Below are 19,624 nucleotides of genomic sequence, written 5' to 3'. Positions count from 1 at the left end.
GTTCACCAGAAGACTTATTTTAATATCTAGTTGATCCAAAATGGAAATGATGTAGATCTAACATACAGTTTTGGTAACTAACGTGGCAATGTTGAACATCCTGTTTTTGATAATTGTTCTTATTAGAAGTTCACATCAGTATGAGGTTTTGACAGAAAGACTTCTTATGATGTTTGGTTGGTTCTAAATGAAAATGGTGGTGAACTGACATGCAATATGTTCACCAAGGTGGCCATCTTGAAAATCTTGTTATAGCAACATCTCCTGAATAGATGGTTGCTTTGACCCAGAGTTTTCACAAAGAAACTTCTTATGATGTTTTGTTGGTTCTAAATGAAAATGGTAACCAATATGGTCACTACGGTGCTTATTTTTGTTATATTTTTAATGTTACCCCTCCTTACCACATAGCCATATGGATATATGTTTTGTAGTAAAAGATTTCATTTGATATCCAGTGGGTCCTAGATAAAACTAGTGCTGATTAAAGTTGTTTATCTTGAAATCTTGGTCTCACTACTGTTGTTGAAGGGATGGTCATAATGACATCAGATTTTCACCAAATCGCTTGTCACTATAATTTTTTGTCATAAGTGAAAATGATGCCTGTGCGACTTTACAGAATTTGAAAATTCTAGCAACAGCTGCTTCTCCTAAATATATGTCCATACCAACATTTAAAAAAAACCATCTTGCAATGTATGCTATTTAAAGCAGAGATAAATAATCAAACTTTTAAATTGGAATACTCCTTCACAAATATCCAAATAGAAAATAGGTATTGAAATATTTGTTTAATTACCTAGTTTCTAGTGACACAACCAGATTCGGCAGCTAGACAAGCTGTTTGCCAACATTTTCATAAAGAAACAATGCAAAATGTAAACTATGAAACATTAAAGCAATTTACAAGTGAATAACTTCATTTCCTGCAAATTCAAAAGCCCATTCATATGTTAATAATAATGTTAAAATTCTAAATTTGCTCACAATGTCACCATTTCCAGTTCTTTTCATTCAAGAGCTCATGAAAATATAATATGGAACAGTAAGTTGATGAAGTACATGGCTTGGAAAATGGATCATATCAAAGTCAACAAAGTTTTATGTATCAAGCAATGTATCTAATTTTGATTCCAGTATTTTCTGCATGTTAATTCAGTTTTGTGTTACAATTGTCTTCAGTTTTTCACATTGTGTTCAAGTAACATTGAAAATCAGTTTGACCAGTTATTATTATATATAAATTACTTCACCAAGAAAAGCTTCCATGTTTTCCCCTGCATTTACCTGAACAAGAGTTACTGCCCTATACCTATTACCATTATTTCATCTGACCTCCAAATGGTACTATAATGGCCATCTTGAAAATCTTGTTATCACCACTACTTTTGCAATGATAAGGGTTTCACATTGGCTTTCATAAAAATAAAAAAGCCCACTTGTAAGCTGCGATATTTAATACATTCTGAATGAAAATGGTGCAGATCTGATTATCAGTGTATTACACACTTTTGTCAGAACTTCAGAAAACAGACCTAATTGACCTTGAAGTCAAGTCCAAGGAAGTTCATAGTCAGCACTCTGACCTTAACTTTAAGGTCAGAGGTCATGACTCATTTTTTTTGCTGTACTAGCTTGTGAGTATCTAAACACAAATAAGTATGAATGAATTAAGTTTTTATCAAACCTAGTCTGTAGATGTATCTGATTATATTGGTTGCTGCCACTGAAATAACATTTGCTTTAATAAAAAAATATATTTGATTTTAGATTTAACCATTCCTATGACAATGATATATCTTGACATTGAGACAAGTTGAATGATTTTTGATTGATGATATCAGGTTCAAAGACAATGGCAGTGATAAAAAGTTTTGTCCTTCAGTTACATGTATCTTGTGACCATGTTAAGTTAGACAGGTGGGAAATATTTTTGCCTGTAAACTGGGAGTGTTGGAGTTTCCCAAGAATATCAGACAAGGTTTCCATACTCAGCAGTTAAAACAATAAAATAAAATTAGAAATGGTCCTATCTTGGTCTTCTGAAAATTCTTTTCATTTTGTAGAGCATTCGTTATTTTGATGGACTCCTTGATAATCTGATTTTGTTTTTGCATCTTGTATTATGTATAGTTGTGTGTTCCATAGTAATTGTAATATGCCCCACCATGAATATGGAAGGGGCATATAGTGCTATTTTTGTCCATCTGTTCATCCATGTTTCATCTATTTATCAAGGTTTTTTTTCTGGTACAGCATTTGGATGGACTTGCATGTTTGATGAACACACATATTTTTCTATATCACTTCAGAAAGGTTTATCCTTTGTTAAAATAGTTCTAAGCTGTGCTGAAACATGTTTCCCCGGCATCAGCATTTTTTTAATGTTGACAAGTTGGTGTATATTTGCTGCCATATTACACTTCATCTAAGTCTGTTCTAACATGCTGACAGATATTACTGTCATGGTAAATTTCAGTTCTGTGGCAGATTTGTTTCTAATTCAAAGTGCTGGATCAGAAGGAGTATTTAATCCATTTCACTGATATGATTTTAATGGGCTCCATTTTTAAGAGTGTGTAACAAGGCCTTGATTTTACATGTAAGGGTCTAAATTTCAATATAATCCTATTTACTGATTTGATTTTAATGGGCTTCATTATTAAGAGTGTGTAACAAGGCCTTGAATTTACATGTAAGGGTCTAAATTTCAATATAATTCTGTTCACTGATTCAATTTTAATGGGCTCCATTATTAAGAGTTTGTAACAAGGCCTTGATTTTACATGAAAGGGTCTAAATTTCAGTATAATCCTATTCACTGATTTGATTTTAATGGCTCCATTAATAAGAGTGTGTAACAAGACCTTGATTTTACATGTAAGGGTCTAATTTTCAATATAATTCACTGAAGTTAAGATAAAATTCAAATTTGAATTTAATTTAACCAAGCACATGTCTTATGTACAGATATATAAACTTAAACATAGTGATTCTGCCAAAAGTGATGCCGTGTCATGAATTATTTCCTTCTGGAACTGCACTGTGATGTTCAGGATAGAACCTTACTTGAATTGGTAAATGAAATTCATCACAGAATCTTGCTTGAACTTGTAGATGATATTCATCACAGAAGCTGTAATGTTGTTTGAGATTAGGAATAATTTAGAAAAATTTAAAGTTTGTGACTTAGAATCATCTTGTGTTTCAGAGATATATATCTTTAAAACTTCTTAAGATTATTGCACAGATGTACCATATATGAATGTTTTCTTCCCATGAAGCCTTCTTGTCTATCTTCAAAGCATCTTTCTTGTAGCAGAACTATTAAAAAAAAAAAACAGACACTGAAGGCTAAGAATCTTTCTGTTTTAAGTTTACAAATTCAGGCTAGCCTTGATTTAGGGTTAGTCGTCGTATTTTTCTTGGGGTATGTGGATTGATGTTTTAAGGTACAGAAATGCTCTCAGTTTTGGATTGCTCAGAACCAAGCAGGAAACAGGTCTGATCCGATGGTAATGATCAGTCCCACAATATTTCTGTCATGAGTCTGTTGCACAATTAAACAACATTGATCTTATTTCTTGTATAGAGACAAAACATTTGAGTATTTGAATTCTTGGGACCATATTCAAAGTATTAATAATTACGGGTGTGGAGATATTTACTTTGATACATTCTTTGCAATTTTGCAAATTGCATGATCTTAACTGGTGATACTTCACAGTTGTACCTCAGCCGTTTTAAGACATTTCACCCAGTACTTAATAAAGAGTAATATGTGGACCATAGTTGCCACAAATTGAATATTTCCTTGTATGTTGAAATATTTCAGGTGTAATTGTTCAGGTCTATGTATTAAGGTGTTTCTATGGCAGGGAAGTATAATAGCATTTCATATGAATATAATATAAGCAGTGATGATGTACTTTCATTTAAAGACATGTTTATCTGCAACATACACTGAATGTAATGGGAACAAGTTCAGAACTACTGTTTAATCCATAATCCAGTCATGTAGTCATGTAATGTGATTGTATGGTAGCCAAGTGTAATACAGTCTCTGCCCAAGTTACAAGAGCATGTCACTAAACTACACTTATCAAAACCTTATGTCAGTTCAGTTGAAATAATGCTTTATTTAAACTGTTACATTGCTCTGATGTACAAAGAGTGGCATCTATTTTGGTTGTCATGGATATAGAAATGCTTTAAAAGGCTGGTATTATAGAATCATCATGTGATCCATAGATGCATATTAGTGAAGCATTCTGTGTTAACAGGATCCTTATTTTCTATCAACATAAATTCTTGAATGATATTTTACCCTGATAAGCAACACTTTATCATATGTGAATTGGGGATTTAAACATTGCAGTGTTCGTGAAATATGCATGGTTTCAGTTCAGTTCATTTGCTAGATGTGATTTTAGTGATTTCTTTATTTGTTATTTTTAAATTCTTGGTCTAGAAGAATTGCAATTGTATCTGCCCAGAAATTTCATATTTTGTATCTTGATTAATTTTTCATATATTAAAACTATTTTTTTAAAGTCTAAAAATAATATGTGAAAACTTAATATTTTTGGGAAGTGATTATTTGCAAAATAGAAAGGGCCCAATGATGAGAAGGGCTTAGAAATATTTATATGTTCATCGATATTAAATTCATGTGAATCTGCTAATATTGTGCAGAAACTATAATGCAATTATGGGGTATGCTGTTTGAATTTGCTTATATGTGTATTGCATTGCACAAGTTATAAAATGGATAACTATGAAATAGACATGCATATCCCATCAGCACACTTTTAGTTTTACACCGCATAATTAAAACAAAATATATCACTATTTTCTGATAGAATTTAAATCTGAATGAGGAATGAGAGATTTCAGTTTGTCTTTGTGCATTTTTGTTCAATGTACGTTACTTTAAAAGTCACCATGAAGTTTATGTAAAAACAGTAACTAATAAAATAGTCAAGAACCCATACTCCATCAGTTTCAATACCACATTTTTCAATATATATATAAATATATATATATATATATATATATATATATATATATATATATATATATATATATATATATATATATATCTGTGTGTGTGTGTGTGTGTAATTTTTTCACTTATAGATATCTAGAAGGATAATAACTGCTTCAAAACTTTTATTTATCAAGGCCATGCTCAAAAAGGAGTACCATTCACTGTCTAAAAATGGAACAGAAAGTTTATTATCATATTTATATACCCAAGAAGCAGTTAGCAAAGCTGTCATTGGAGTTATATAGTTTTGGAATTAGGTGACAATGTTTATTTAGTGGAATACATTTTAGAGCATACCAGGAAAAACACAACCAGATAGGTTCAGAAGCATTGTGGGCTGAAGTTGTGGTGTTGCAGGATTGCATGGGTAAATGGTCATGGAGCGTACATTATCAGATGGTGAGAATTGAACCTAGAACTTTCTTGTCAAGACTGCATTGACTCCAATGCCTCATCCACTGACCAACTACATTTCCCTCCAGCAATTATCTCAATTGTTTCAAAGTTAGGATTCCGTGGAGCATCAGCGGTTCGGAACCTACCTTTTTGGAGAATTTTTAGGGGTCTGCTTTTAGAACCGAACCTTCTACCAAAAAACCCACAATGACCCATTTCAGAATATTACTAGAGTTGAAGTAAGGTATGATACGAATGCTCCCCTGTGGTCTCTACCACAGACACATCAGGGGTATAAAAATAAAAATATGGGGCAGCGCACATTGTCGGCGATTAGGTCCGGCCACTGACATTTGACGGCGAAGTGGGGGGAGGGGAAGTGTAACTCAGCTGACCTTTTAGTAGCATTTTTTAGTGGCCGTTTCTAAAATCGAGGTCCTATACTAAAAGACGCAAGTCCGAGCCCTGTATTACTATGGGTCCGTGATGGCATCACAAAGACCGCCCCCTTTGTAGAGTGTGTCCACGGGGGTAGCAATGTGTGTTATAAAATAACTGACAGTTTGCTCAACCAAAGATTTTATCTAGACCAATCTGATGTCGTGTTCTTGGATCATGTAAATTAATTGTAATGAATCCATGTGGGGTTTTCTGAGCATGTGCAAAGAAGTTTTTAAACATATATTCATATCACCGGGGCACCAGGTCTGAAAATTATCTGGATGTAATTGTTTGTCAAGCATGACATCATTATAGACCACAAGATTATTAATGCTACTATCAAAATCTTCGACTGACGTTGCATCATTGATGCCAGTGATAAATTCGGCAACATCTTCGGGTGATAAGGATTCCTTTGCAGCTTCACTGAATTCACTGAGGAGATATAACATCCCTGGTCGTCTGCGGATGCCACTTCTAACTAAGGTTTGTCCCATTTGAGCCATTTCATTATCATGTTGAGTAGCAACTGAGTTTTACCGAACAAAAACTGACCAATGATGATTGCGCTGATAGAACTGGGTAATGCCGGATGAGTTCTGATGGGTCCTTGCTCTTGTGTCGCTGAAAAGCTAATCACTTTCATATTGTAGGAATGTATTAATATGTATAATCATGAGTCTTTGTTGTGTTTGATGCAAGATGGTCACTGATACTATTAGATTAAGAGCAACAACGACGAGGAATCCTCCACGGCCACTTACATGTACGTGCATAAAATACGGTACCCCAAAAATATAAGTTTGTATCTCAGCGATTCGCCAATCACAAACAGCGTCTCACGAGACGCCAACCAAGGGAGATGATATTGCCGCAACACTTGGGAAATTGCCAGGAACTCCATGGTCTAAGTGTCTTTATGAAAACATCAGCCGGGATCTATTTATTGTGGTCCTGGAAACAGACATGATAACAGACTTGATGAGGAAAACTGACCAAAGGCCGGCGAATTAACAGCGAATGTGATTGATTAAGCAAGCCATGCTCTTGACGTCACTTAAAAAAATAATCATCTCCAACAACGTCATGTCGCTGCTGTCTAGCTGATTCACACTATGAAGTCTAAAAAATATGAAAATATAAGAGTCACTGGCCAACTGGTTGATACAATCGGAGATGAGTGGTAAACTATTGGTGCAGGCGGGTATTTAATTGTCTGTGAATTATAATAATGTAATCTATTTAACATAGTCCTAGAGGATACTGGAAAGGCACAGCGGTGATTAGCAAACACGCTGATGCAGCAGGTGTCAAGTGTGATGTAGCCACAGATTGGTTGTCCCGACAGGCAATATGACAAATGTACCTACTACCAACTAAATGGATTCAATATGGATGGTTTGATGTCAGCACTCCCAGAGAAGTTCATCTATTAGATACCTTTGTTTTGCCCACCGACAAGGTACGCACACGCACATGCAAATACGTGCTGACTGTCGTCGATGTTGCAAGTAGATACAAGGAAGCGGAACCATACTCAACTAAACCAGCATCTGAAGTCACAGCCGTGTTTGACTCGAATTTATCGACGTGGACATTTAAGATGGCCACGATTACTACATGTTGATCCTGGCAAACAGTTTATTGGTGCAGTAATATCGCTGATGCAGAAACATAATGTTAAAGCAGACGCGAACTTGCCGACATACACCATGATCAGGAAATCATTGAGCGATTTAATCGAGCACTTTCTTGAAGATTGTTTGGACATCAGTAGACTAATGATTGCTGATGAAGGACACTCAATTTCGTGACTGGGTTGCAAGAATACCAAGCGTAATAGCTGCAGTAAACAACGGAGTCACGCGTGGAATTGCTATGGAACGCATCGATGCAATCGTGAAGAAACACATACAGGCTAAGCGACGCGACTCGCCAGCGAGACCATTGTTGGGTAGCTGTGTGACAGGTATTTATATGAACCTGGTAAACTTGAAGGTAGTAAAAAAAGAGCAACTGATCCTATCTGGAGTGTAAACACATATGATTTCTAGTGTGGTGAGATCTACGGGTAGGCCTACAATTTACAGACTAGATTCGGCAGTTCCTCAACGTGGATTTGTCCGTGAACAATTACAGGTAATTCTTGAAAATACACAATTACAACTGGCATGGATCCGGAGTCAGTTTTAGTGGCTCCCCAACATCAGTTACGTACAAGACATATTGGTGCAACATTTTCGCGTGAATGGCCCAAACTAGTCAATTATGTCCACAGTAGATTGTCGTGGGTTTAGGAAAATATTTTGCCATAACATTATTATGTTACAAAGAGCGCAGTGATTATTTTGTCGTTGTTTCAAGTCCATGTTGAATTAAGGATCAAGATCAAACTCGCGTTTATTTTTTTTTTTTTTTTTTTTTGCTGTTATCTCGCTGATAGCCGGCTATTTAATTTTTTTTGTGTGCTCACGTTGCTGGGGACTAAATTCCCGTGACTTGGAACGCCGGATACATGCTGAGGTTGATTATAAACCATTATGTATAGCTAAGACAGCTCTTGTAACTCTCGATACTGCCACATGCACTGAGTTTGGCCATTCGACACGATCATCGACAATCCAGATATTGGTATCTGAGATTGTTAGACCCTGCAATGAATGCATTGTTATGGCATATCATAGATGTCAGCATGATGGTTATAACAAGGCGCACTCGACAACGTCAATGGAACATGAACAATATCATTAAGAACACGTTTTTGCTGGGTAAGTGTACCTGGAATATGAACAAGAATATTTAGAAGACGATTATTCGCTTGACGAAAACAGTTGAACTGGTAACTTGGGAAATGTCTCCTTATGGTTCTTACGTAATTCAGACTGACGTGAATTGCGAACTATTTTCCTGGATGCAACTATCAGATCATTAGGGCGCCAAAGTTCCAGAAATCATCATTTGGGACGAAATATGCAATGTATACAAGGAAACGTTAACGAAGTTTCTAAATTGGCTACCAACAAAATCCACGGCGATTATCATGTGCGGCGATCAGGTACAAAGTCCTTCATTTACAGGAGAATCACCACAAAACTAGATAAAATTGTGTAGATTATTACGAGGAAATATTAGAAGATCACAGGGCCATGGACGAATAATTAATATTGCTAAAAATAATGAATAGACCTAAACCCGGCAGGATTCAATGTGAGATGATGGGCAATATAATTCCAGAAACGCCCATTGACGATATTGTTGTACCAATAAATTCTTTGCTTGTATCACGCTGTAGCATTCCTGGCCATAGTAAATGTCCACGTTGATTAATTCGTTCAAGCGTGACTGCGACTTATGTTGCTTGTTTTAGTTGACAATGGTTCCGCTTCCTTGTATCTGCTTGCAACGTCGACGACCGTCAGACGTATGTGTATGTGCGTGTACGTACCTTTTCGTGTGGAAAAATAAGATATCTGCCTGATGAACGCCGCTGACATCGAACCATCCATTTTGAATCTTTCTAGGTTGTGGCAGGTAAATTTACCCTAGTGCGTGTCGGGATAACCAATCTGCGGAAACATCACACTCGACATAAGCAGCGATGTTATGATGTCCTCAAGGAATTCAGTGAAGTTGGAAAGGATTCATTATCGCCCGATGAATATGTTTAATTTATTACTGATACCAATGACGTACCATCGGTCGATGAATTTGATGGTCGCGTTAATAATCTTGTGGTTTACGAAGACGTCATGCTTGACAAACAAACAAATCCAACGAGAATATTTTTACGAGGAATGCATGAAAACACAGATGTCATTTACGCTACGCAGCGATACGCTCAGATCCCCAAAAGTGATCAAAGATAATCAACTGATGGATATCTTTAAGGCGTTCAAAGAAATACACTACGCAGTATTCATCAGACCTTGTGCCCCAGCGATATGCACGTATGCTATTTTAGGAACTTATTTACACATGCTCTGTTACAGATCACTGCCATATCACCTCTGTCTGCATGGGTTCGAGTCTAGGATTCGGCCAATGTAGATATGTGAGAAAGCTTGTCAGTAGCTTCTCGTAGGTCGGTGGTTCTTCCCTGGATTTTGCCGGGTTCTTCCTCCACAATTAATACTGGCCGCCATGCATAGCCTATCGTGTGCTGAAAAATGGCGTTAAAACCCACAACAGACAGCGCATGCTCATAAAATACCACATGGGTTGATTACAGTTTCATTTACACATTCCAAGAACACGATATCGCATTGGTCTCGTTAAATCTTTGGTTGAGCAACCTGTCAGCACATCAACGATAAGTCAATTATTTTATAACACGCCCTGCTTGTCCCGTGGGCACCCTCCCAACGAAGTGGGCGGTCCTCATGATGCCGTCGTGGACCTATAGTAGAGGGCTTGCATCTGTGTTTTTAGTACAAGAGCTCAATATTTTTAAGGCCTCTATTTTAGAAATAGATCCTTAAAAACGCCCAAATAGGTCAGTACCCCGACCCACCTACCCACTCCACCGTTGCGCTGTTAAATATCAGTACTTGGGGCGTCAAAGCCTGAAACGTGCTCGGCCCCTAACGTTTTGTTGGCACAACTGTTTCAAACATTCTATAAATGTGTTTGTTTTGTTTTTAAAGTATTTGTCGTTGTCTCGTAACATTGCTTTATGAATTGTTGCGGTTTATTGGCTACAAGAAATGACTATTCACACCTTTTCGAGTATAATTATTATCCAGATGTGACTGACAGCATTTATCTGATTTATCTTGGTTTTTTTTCTTACAAATAATGTTTGTCAGTGTTGATACAAGTAGTATAAAAGTAGGGCATTTTATGTCGCCTTTGGGGCCTTTCCACCCGACTTGCTCTACTCTTCATAACATTTTAGCCCACACACGTGCGTTGCCTTTGGTTACTTTTAATTTTGTCCGCCGGTAGATAAGCACCGCATACACAAGCGAAACGTCTTGAGACATGGGGGATAGAGTCTTGTCCAGATTAAAGTACTCCCAAGGGTTTCCAAAAAGGAACAAGATCCACCGTTTGATACTTCTCTACTGCTCTCCTGTGATTGTATAAAAGAAATCCCGCTGAGTGTTTTTATTCAGGCAGGCCTTTGGTAGCGATCAATACACACACTGTGAGCGGATGTGTTTTCGACAAATATACCAGTTCTCAGTGTGAATATTGTTTTTGTTTCAAGCTATGAAACATTTTTGTTTGGTTGGGGTAAATTATCAACTGCAAATTGCATGCGTTATGTGCGGAAACTCTCTATGAACCATTGATAGCGAGCACGAATTTTAGGTACCGAGTTTAGTAACCTGCACAGGAAATTCCATTTTACGAAGTCTAGTACGCCCAGGTGTTGCTATTATTTTCGGAAAAAGTCATGATTGTCATTGACCGGATATAGCGCCGTTCAAACTACCCATCAAAAATATGTTGATAATTTTTTTATGTTCATAACTGACCTTGGGGATACCCAGTTTGGTGTTGCTATGTAACTGGATCCATGAGACATTTGATACGGTGAGAGATGGATCGCCTTTGATCATACAACTTGGTATGTCTAGTCCATGCAGCCGTGCGAGCTGGGTTTTTTCCTTCTATGGCACAGTCGGCATTTTTGTACGAAGGGGGTGTCGAAGTATATTTATATTTGGGAATTTCTGTCAATGGTTTGTTTTATTTTGTTTGTATTTTAACCGCTCCGGTGGCCTAGTGGTTAGAGCGTCCGCCTCGGAAGCGGGATGTCTTGGGATTGATCCCCGGCCGAGTCATACCAAAGACTTATAAAATGGTACTAACAGCTGATTTGCTTGGCGCTCAGCATTAAGAGGTTAGTGCTAGAACTGGTCGGCCTGGTGTCAGGATAATGTAACTGGGTGGGACATCATGCTACATGACTGTGGCCTGATGCCCCGTTGTTAGACACCACTATAAACTGTCACACTGCAGACATGGTAGCGATATGATTAAACAATTGTTAAAGCTACGATAAAAATCCAAAGCACACATGTATTTTATTAGGATCAGGAACTTCAGTGACTTCAATCCTGGTTATTTCCTTTATTTCTGTTAAAGGTTTTTTTTTTTTCTGTGTTTGGGTTGCCGCATATGTTTGTGGTGTTCATTTATTTCAGCATACTTTACAGTACTTACGAACAGATCCAAAAGGCTGTCAAAGTTTATTTCGTGATTTGATCCCGATACCACATTTAAGGCAAGTGTGTGCACATAAACCATCACGTAACACCTGTGGATGTGTTGTTTCAGTACTCATAATGACATGTTATGCTAGGCCTCATGTGTGTGTGTTTGTGTGCGTGTGGTGTTTGCACCCCGCGAGCATAATTAAAAGCAATGCTTGAGTGGGGGCAAAATTGTCATCGGGTAGAAGTGAGGACGGTTGGAATGGCAGCAAAGTTGGCAGAAAATACAAATGCCCCACCTTTTGTACTACTATACAAGTTCCTGTGTATATGATGAAGTGGCAAACCACATATAAAATGCATGACAACTTACTTTATTTCCCTCTAATAACTTGTTTCTTAAATGACACAAATCATACATACATTACCTAATTTAGTTGAAATAGTTTGGGTTTTCAGATGCTTACATCAGTGGAATAATATTGGTTGGTTGGTTTTAACAGCACCTTTAAGAAATTATTAGCTATATCATGACTTGGAAATGAAAGCTAAGTGCCTTTGCTACGAACTCTATACAGCCAACCCTTGCTGGTCTAGGCATGTATCGAACACACGACCCCTATATTATCGTCGGATGCTTTAGTTATTGAGTTAATGTGGCCTTCTCAATGAAATGAGATACGACTGCATAATAGAGAAATGTCATACATATGTTAAATGTCTCTCTTATGGCATGCTCCTACTCCTGTTCGTTTCTGGTTTGAAAACCAGTTCTTGTCATATCATGTTCTACGTGGAGTTTGCAGCATTATTTTGTGGAGGTAAAGACACTGAAGACAATGTGATGTATCAATTTTCCATTTGTTAAGTGTATTTAATTACGATATGCACTTTGCCAACAGGCGGTGCTATGTGCGCAGTAATATTGTTATTGTGCATGACGAATGTACGCTTGTATAATTTGTTAATACATCAAAAATTTAATTACTTTTTTCTTATGTGTATTTTTATAATTAAGCCTTAGGTAAACTAACAAAATGAGTATTTAATAAAAAGGTTACTACATTTTTATGGGAAACTTATTTACTCGTTTTCTCTAAACAATACTTCACTCCCAAAGGTCATTCAGTATTATTCCAAAAATATTCGTTCATATTTTCCCATAAAATTGCAGTAACCTGTAATTACTTTGTTTCTTTTAGTGTATTTTTTTATATACTTAAGCCTTTCGTAGAATTAGAAAATGAGTACGTAATAAAAAGATTATTGCATTTGAATAAGAAAATATGAACTCGTTTTCTCAAAGGTTGTGCAGTATTATTCGGTTGGAAAAAACTCGTTGATATTTTCCCATACAAATGCAGTAACCTATAACTGCATCAGGCTTTGACCGCGATAGTTTGTTGTCAATAGTGGGAGCTGATTAAACAAGATGGTAGTAGCTGAGTAGTTGCAGTTTCTCATCTGTCTCGCGTACGGTTGACGCTGATTACCATATGTATGAATGTGGTAGTCCTATTGATAATGACATTTTGCAGGGCTTTGTGAGGAAGTGTAAATAAATGTATTAGTAGCAATATGCTGAATTTGCCGAATTATGGAATATATATGCTCAGCAGGAGTATACCGTGTTTATATCGCGTGTTAATATGCAAGTGCTCGGGCTTTATCACGCGTTGATATTCCAGTGTTTCGACATATCCATCCCGTTCACTAAAGTTCCACAAACTCGCGCTCAAACTAGTGTGCTTGTTTGTTTATCAAGTAGTCTGTCATGTACAGAGTACTGTTCTTATATTGGGGGATATATTGCACCACACCCTAAAGAGTGAGAATTTTAATAAGCTTGAAAAAAGCGGATTATTAAAGTTTGGGTGTGTGGTGTGGGGGGCAGGTATAGTCCCAGCCGGAAACTCATCTTGCGTTGCAAAGTTCTCTCTCTCTTTCTCTCTCAACAATTAAGTAGAATAGGATGTGAGAAGAAGAAAGATATCAACTACTACACTTGATATTGAGCCATCATGTCGAAAGTGAAGGTCTTGATTGAAGGTATTGATTGAAGGTCATGATTGAAGGTATTGATTATTAGATATTACTTATTGGTGTCATAATAGGTATGAAACCGAGGAAAATGAAAAATTAAAATTTAATCCATTGACAGTTCTTAAGAGTTTCAGTAATGTTTAAAATACTTATATAAGGAGTATCACAGACCAATTCCAAAACACATGGATATTAATGAATACACTGCTTTCCTTTACAGAATAATTTTCTGTAAGGAAACCTGATTAGCTTTGGTGCTGAATTCATAATAAAAATACATGACCAATTGTTTAAATTTCAGACTCCGCCGATTTTAAGTTTGTGTGAAAATAAATTCCTTAAATTCAACACGAGGAAATTTTTAGAAAAAAAATGCGTTTAATAAAGTTTTATTTTAAACTTTGTAATGCACACAAATCCATATTATGGATTTTCTATATTAAGAATTTTCTGCAGTTAAGTAAGGTTCCCATATAAATTTAGCCTTTTGTTGTTGTTGCTGTAGGGTTTAATGCCATTTTTCAGCACAATATAGGCTATAGATGGCGGCCAGTATTAATGGTGGAGAAAGAACCCGGGAAAACCCCGGAAAGAACCACCGACCCACGAGAAGCTACTGGCAAGCTTTCTCACATACCCACATTAGCTGAATCAGAGACTCGAACTCACGCAGACAGAGGTGAGATGGCAATGATCCGTAACGGAGAGCGCTTTCGGCCACTCGGGGCCCCAATTTAGCCTTTTGTAGTTTACATTTGATTACCGTGAAAAATGTGGCTCTAGCATATCCAAATGCATTTAAATATATAATCCAGATCAATTCAAAGATTTTGTATGCCCACCACAAATTTGATTTGCCATAATTATTTTATTGTTTATGAGGTACCTGACAGTCTAGTACTAATATTAGTACTCTTACATCCTACCTAGTGGACAGGGTACTAACATGAGCATATACGTATCAATGGAGCAAGCCGGGTGTGATTCACACTCGGCGCTCTTTTAGTCTAATATCAACAATCTGAACATATTTCTTGCATATAATCCAATAAATTGGGTAGCCCTCTTATTTAATACCAGATCGAAAATCATCGTAGAAATAGTTGTAAAATCTCGCTTACCTTTTTTATCCGATATTTTCGTTTAGATCGTCCGCCATGTTAGTTCAGATAATGACTACTTCCGTTCTCAACCTCGTTTGTTTGTGTGTGCCATGTAAGGACATCGAGGCCTTATTTGGAAACGTAAACAAATCGTTGTAGAAATATGGCGCGATTTGAGTCAGAAATTCTGTGCATTAGAAGTAAATACGGTTTTTCGGCAACTCTGAAATTCCACCAAGAAGCCATTATTCGCCACTTGATTGATAATAACATAGCGTAGAATATCCAGATACGGTCCGGCAAGCCTTACGTAGAATATGGGTCACGGCAAGAGTCTCGCGTTATCTGCTATGGCGGACACGGTGAGGTTAGTGTAAACATGATACTTTATTTTATCGCGTCAGGGCTTAATAAATTCAAAATAAGCCAAACTTGTTTTACAGCATGGTTATACGTATGTAGTATATTTCTACACTGTTTGTTTTTCTGACTTTAGTTATGATTTATTTTGCTCCATTACATGATATGGGGTCATTTCGTAGCCTCAACCAGAACAGATCAAGTTAGGCTACGACATCGTAGCTAGTGACAGTCATAATCTGTAATGGTTGTTGCTGAGAGATCTATTTGTTTCAGACGTTTTGGATGGCTGCAAGTAATGACTATCATTGAAAACTTCTGACTCTTAATCCTGATTCATATTGAACGAGAATGGATCGTGTAAATGCCTGTACTTTCTGTAACATGTAACCTTCAAACTTTCATTAATCGGTCCAGGTACTAATACCGCATATACTCTCATATAAGGTGAATCCAACTACAAACTAAACGGACCCAGATCTCCCTTCGCATAATATCAGTGCTATTTGTTAGGAGTAATTAGTAGAACAAATACGATAGACCTTGAACTACATGTGTAAAATGCTTGGGCATATTAGGATCTTTGGTTTTTACAGTCTGACTCGGTTTATAAGCGAGTATATACGGTATTCACAGGACAAGAGTTCCCATTCAGTGTTGCAATCTCTTATTTCGGTGTTCATAGTGCTGTGGATTTTAGCCTCATTTGGCGGTAAAGATAAAAAGACTCTTAGCTTTGTAACAGACGGGCAGTCCGAAGCTGGTGTTTTGTACCATACGTAAGCCTAATATTCTACATCAGTGTATTGTCACAGAGAAGAATCAATCTAATGAATGATAACAGTGTTGAGCCTTATTACATTAAAAACTTGCAGATGTTGATATTGTAGAATATTACATAACTAAATTACCAGATTTTATTAGCGAAATAAAGCTTATTAGCGAAATTTTTAAAATTTCATTAATCAGAATTCAGATCTATATGGACTAGTTAGAATGGTAGGAAGCTTTTTGGAACACCTTTGGTAGCATTGGGAACACGCTATGATTTTGGATAATCAGGCCCAAATTTTGTGAAGCGAGGGTTTTCCAGCTCAAGCATAAAAATCGGAAATTTGGACGATCTGTACGTTTAATTAGAATAAAGTGAGAATAAAAAATCGTGCAGAATCTCAACGTCTTTTTCTTCCCTACAGACGTGCTGAACTTAAGTTGCATAAATGTATTCCGTGTATCATAGTTTGGGGTTTGAAGCATAAATGCAAATCAATTTGAGATCATATGCACATGATTCAGATAATAAAGTGCATTCGGATCATGGGCGCCGGCACATAGGGGCACATCTATAACAACTTGGCAAGTTCAGTAACAGGTTGGCACAATGCCAGCTGAATGAGGGGTGAGGTTGGGAGTCAGTTGCAGCCTTGGCCACCGACAAAATTCGTTGGCCCAGGGACAAATTATACAGTAGGCCACTGTGAATTGCAACAAACAAACAAAAAAAAAAAAGAGAAAAAATATTTTTCGGCATTGGCCACGTGACCATTGTTGGATCCCGGAATGTGTTCTAGTTTTACCCTATCCGCGGCCTTGGTTGCAACATGATCATGAAATAATAACCATATTTGCTTATAAAATTACGAACTTAGAACCAGGATGTCAAACTAACTAAAACTGCAGCTAACTAAATCGTACATGGGCCAAGAACATGTGTGAGCGGGATGTTTACGTATGTGTTCGCTGAATCTATGTGCCAAATGTTACTTTATACATCTACCTATTCTTTGAGACTGGTCTACTGAATCGCTGTGGCTAATCTTAATACATCTAACTTTTCTCTGATTCTGATCTTAAGCTTGGAACGGATTCCAAAATATGTCAATGTAAACCTATTTATCTTCTTACAGTACTTCACCCCCGTATATTGAGCAATAGCAAATACACGAGGAATAAAACATTTTATTTTCCTTTCCAAATCACTATGAACCTAAAGTAATGGATTTTCACTTTATTGATATCAATAATGTTTTGATTCCAAATCATATTGCGTTCACATTTTTGTTTATTTTCATGGGATTTCATGTGAGAGTTGGATTACAGAACAGCCACGAATAATCTAGTCCGAGAATTCGATTGACTGGTCGGCTAAGTTAAATTGTGGTTGTACTTATAAGTGAAATTTAGTAGCCTTTAAAGAAAGCTGTAAAGTATTTTGTCATTGGAATATGTATTCTTTCGAATTTTATTGCACACGAATTTGTCACTGGAATTTGTCTTTCTTGGCTTTTAAATGTCTTGAAATTTACCATCGGAATTTGTCTTGTATGTATTTTAAAATACAGTAACTTGTCATTGGAATTTGTCATTTTTATGTACAGAAATATTACGTTACAATTGGTTTTTTTTGGCATTATATTGTACAACAATTTGTCGTTGGAATTGTGTCTTATTTGGTATTTCAATGTACAATTTTTTTTTACAGTCTTAACCTGAAATTTTAACAAATACACTTTTAAAGTTGCAACTCGTGTTTGATTTGATGAGTTGAGTTTAGCCATGCAGCAGGGTGTATATTAGAACTGAACATATAGAATGAGGGAGATTTATTTCTCCATTTCAGAAGAAGTTGGAGGATTTTCTGTACATGGGAGAGATCTAATTGAGAAATAAATTAGAACTTGATGTTGTTGTTGGGTTTAACGCCATTTTGCAGCACATGATAGGCTATACATGGCGGCCAGTATTAATGGTGGAGGAAGAACCAGAGAAAACCCCGGAAAGAACCACCGACCCACGAGAAGCTACTGGCAAGCTTTCTCACATACCCATTGGCTGAATCTTAGACTCGAACCGCCGCAGACAGAGGTGAGATGGCAGTGATCCGTAACGAAGAGCGCTTTAGACCACTCGGGGCCCCTAATATAGAACTTGAAAATATAGAACTTGAAAGTTTTTCAATTTCAGTATAGAACTTGAAAATATAATGTGCGATTTTCATATATTCTGTTGATTTGTCAGCTCGATATCGATCACTAATTAAGAACTATTATAAAAAAATTTGTCCCAAGCTTTAACACAGACGAAATGTTTGATGTTTAATAAGTATAATGTATAGGCATGTTGTTGTTGTTGTTATTGTTGCTGTTGTTGTGGGGTTTAATGCCATTTTTCAGCACACAATAGGCTATGCATGGCGGCTAGTATTAATGGTGGAGGAAGAACCCTGGAAAACCCCGGAAAGAACCACCGACCCTCGAGAAGCTACTGGCAAGCTTTCTCATTAGCCCACTTTGGCCGAATCCGAGACTTGAACCTACGCAGTAGACATGAGGTTATATATATATATATATATATATATATATATATATATATATATATATATATATTCACAGCATAATGCAAAGCCATGATGCAGTATTTAAGAATTCGTTGCTTGCTTTAAAATGAGCATCGTCAATATTTTAATTTCGTTCAGCTTTGGTTTGGTGTTAAATGGCATAGCAACACGTGCTAAATTTTTAGTGCCAGTGTAAATGAAGTAGAGTATCTTGTCGAAGTACGCACCATGTAAGTAGCCTCATACATGTATGCATAGACTGCTACACCTCTTCACTTTAGACATTTTATCCTCAATTGTCACCATTATTAACCTATCATAGCAGTCAAAGCCCATTCTTAACTGTGCAGGCTGCTACTGAGACATGTACACTTCTTGACGTTAGACAGTTTATCCTCAAATGTCACCATTATTAACATGTCAGAGCAGTCAAAGCCCATTCATAACTGTGCAAGCTGCTACTTAGGGCCTGGTTATGTAACGGGCTGTGGAAACAAAATCAGACTGTTATGGATGGGAATTAAATTAGATTTGTCTGTGTTATTCCTGCTGCATGAGCTGCTCTACTAAAAGGTTCTAACCGGATACCTTGCAGGCTGTGTAGTAAGTGGCTCTGTATCTCTAAACTGCTGGAAAAATATTCTTGTACATGCAGTGTCAGATCAGTTAATCAATGTGTCATCTATTTTTATCATCACAAAAATTAGTTGAATTTATTGACTTATTTTGA

The 19,624-nt window shown here is 36.8% G+C and overlaps 1 protein-coding gene across 7 annotated transcripts in view; it reads left to right on the top strand.

Annotated features, from left to right (window-relative positions):
• Positions 1-19,624, top strand: part of LOC149772680 (BCAS3 microtubule associated cell migration factor-like) — a 161,874-nt gene that overhangs the window by 83,857 nt on the left and 58,393 nt on the right. The gene's annotated exons all lie outside the window — the stretch shown is intronic.

The sequence above is a fragment of the Sinohyriopsis cumingii genome, unplaced genomic scaffold (genome assembly GCF_028554795.1).
Source record: "Sinohyriopsis cumingii isolate HCF-2022 unplaced genomic scaffold, ASM2855479v2 utg001276l, whole genome shotgun sequence".
NCBI classification, from domain to species: domain Eukaryota; kingdom Metazoa; phylum Mollusca; class Bivalvia; order Unionida; family Unionidae; genus Sinohyriopsis; species Sinohyriopsis cumingii.
This window is presented reverse-complemented; position numbering and strand designations above follow the sequence as displayed.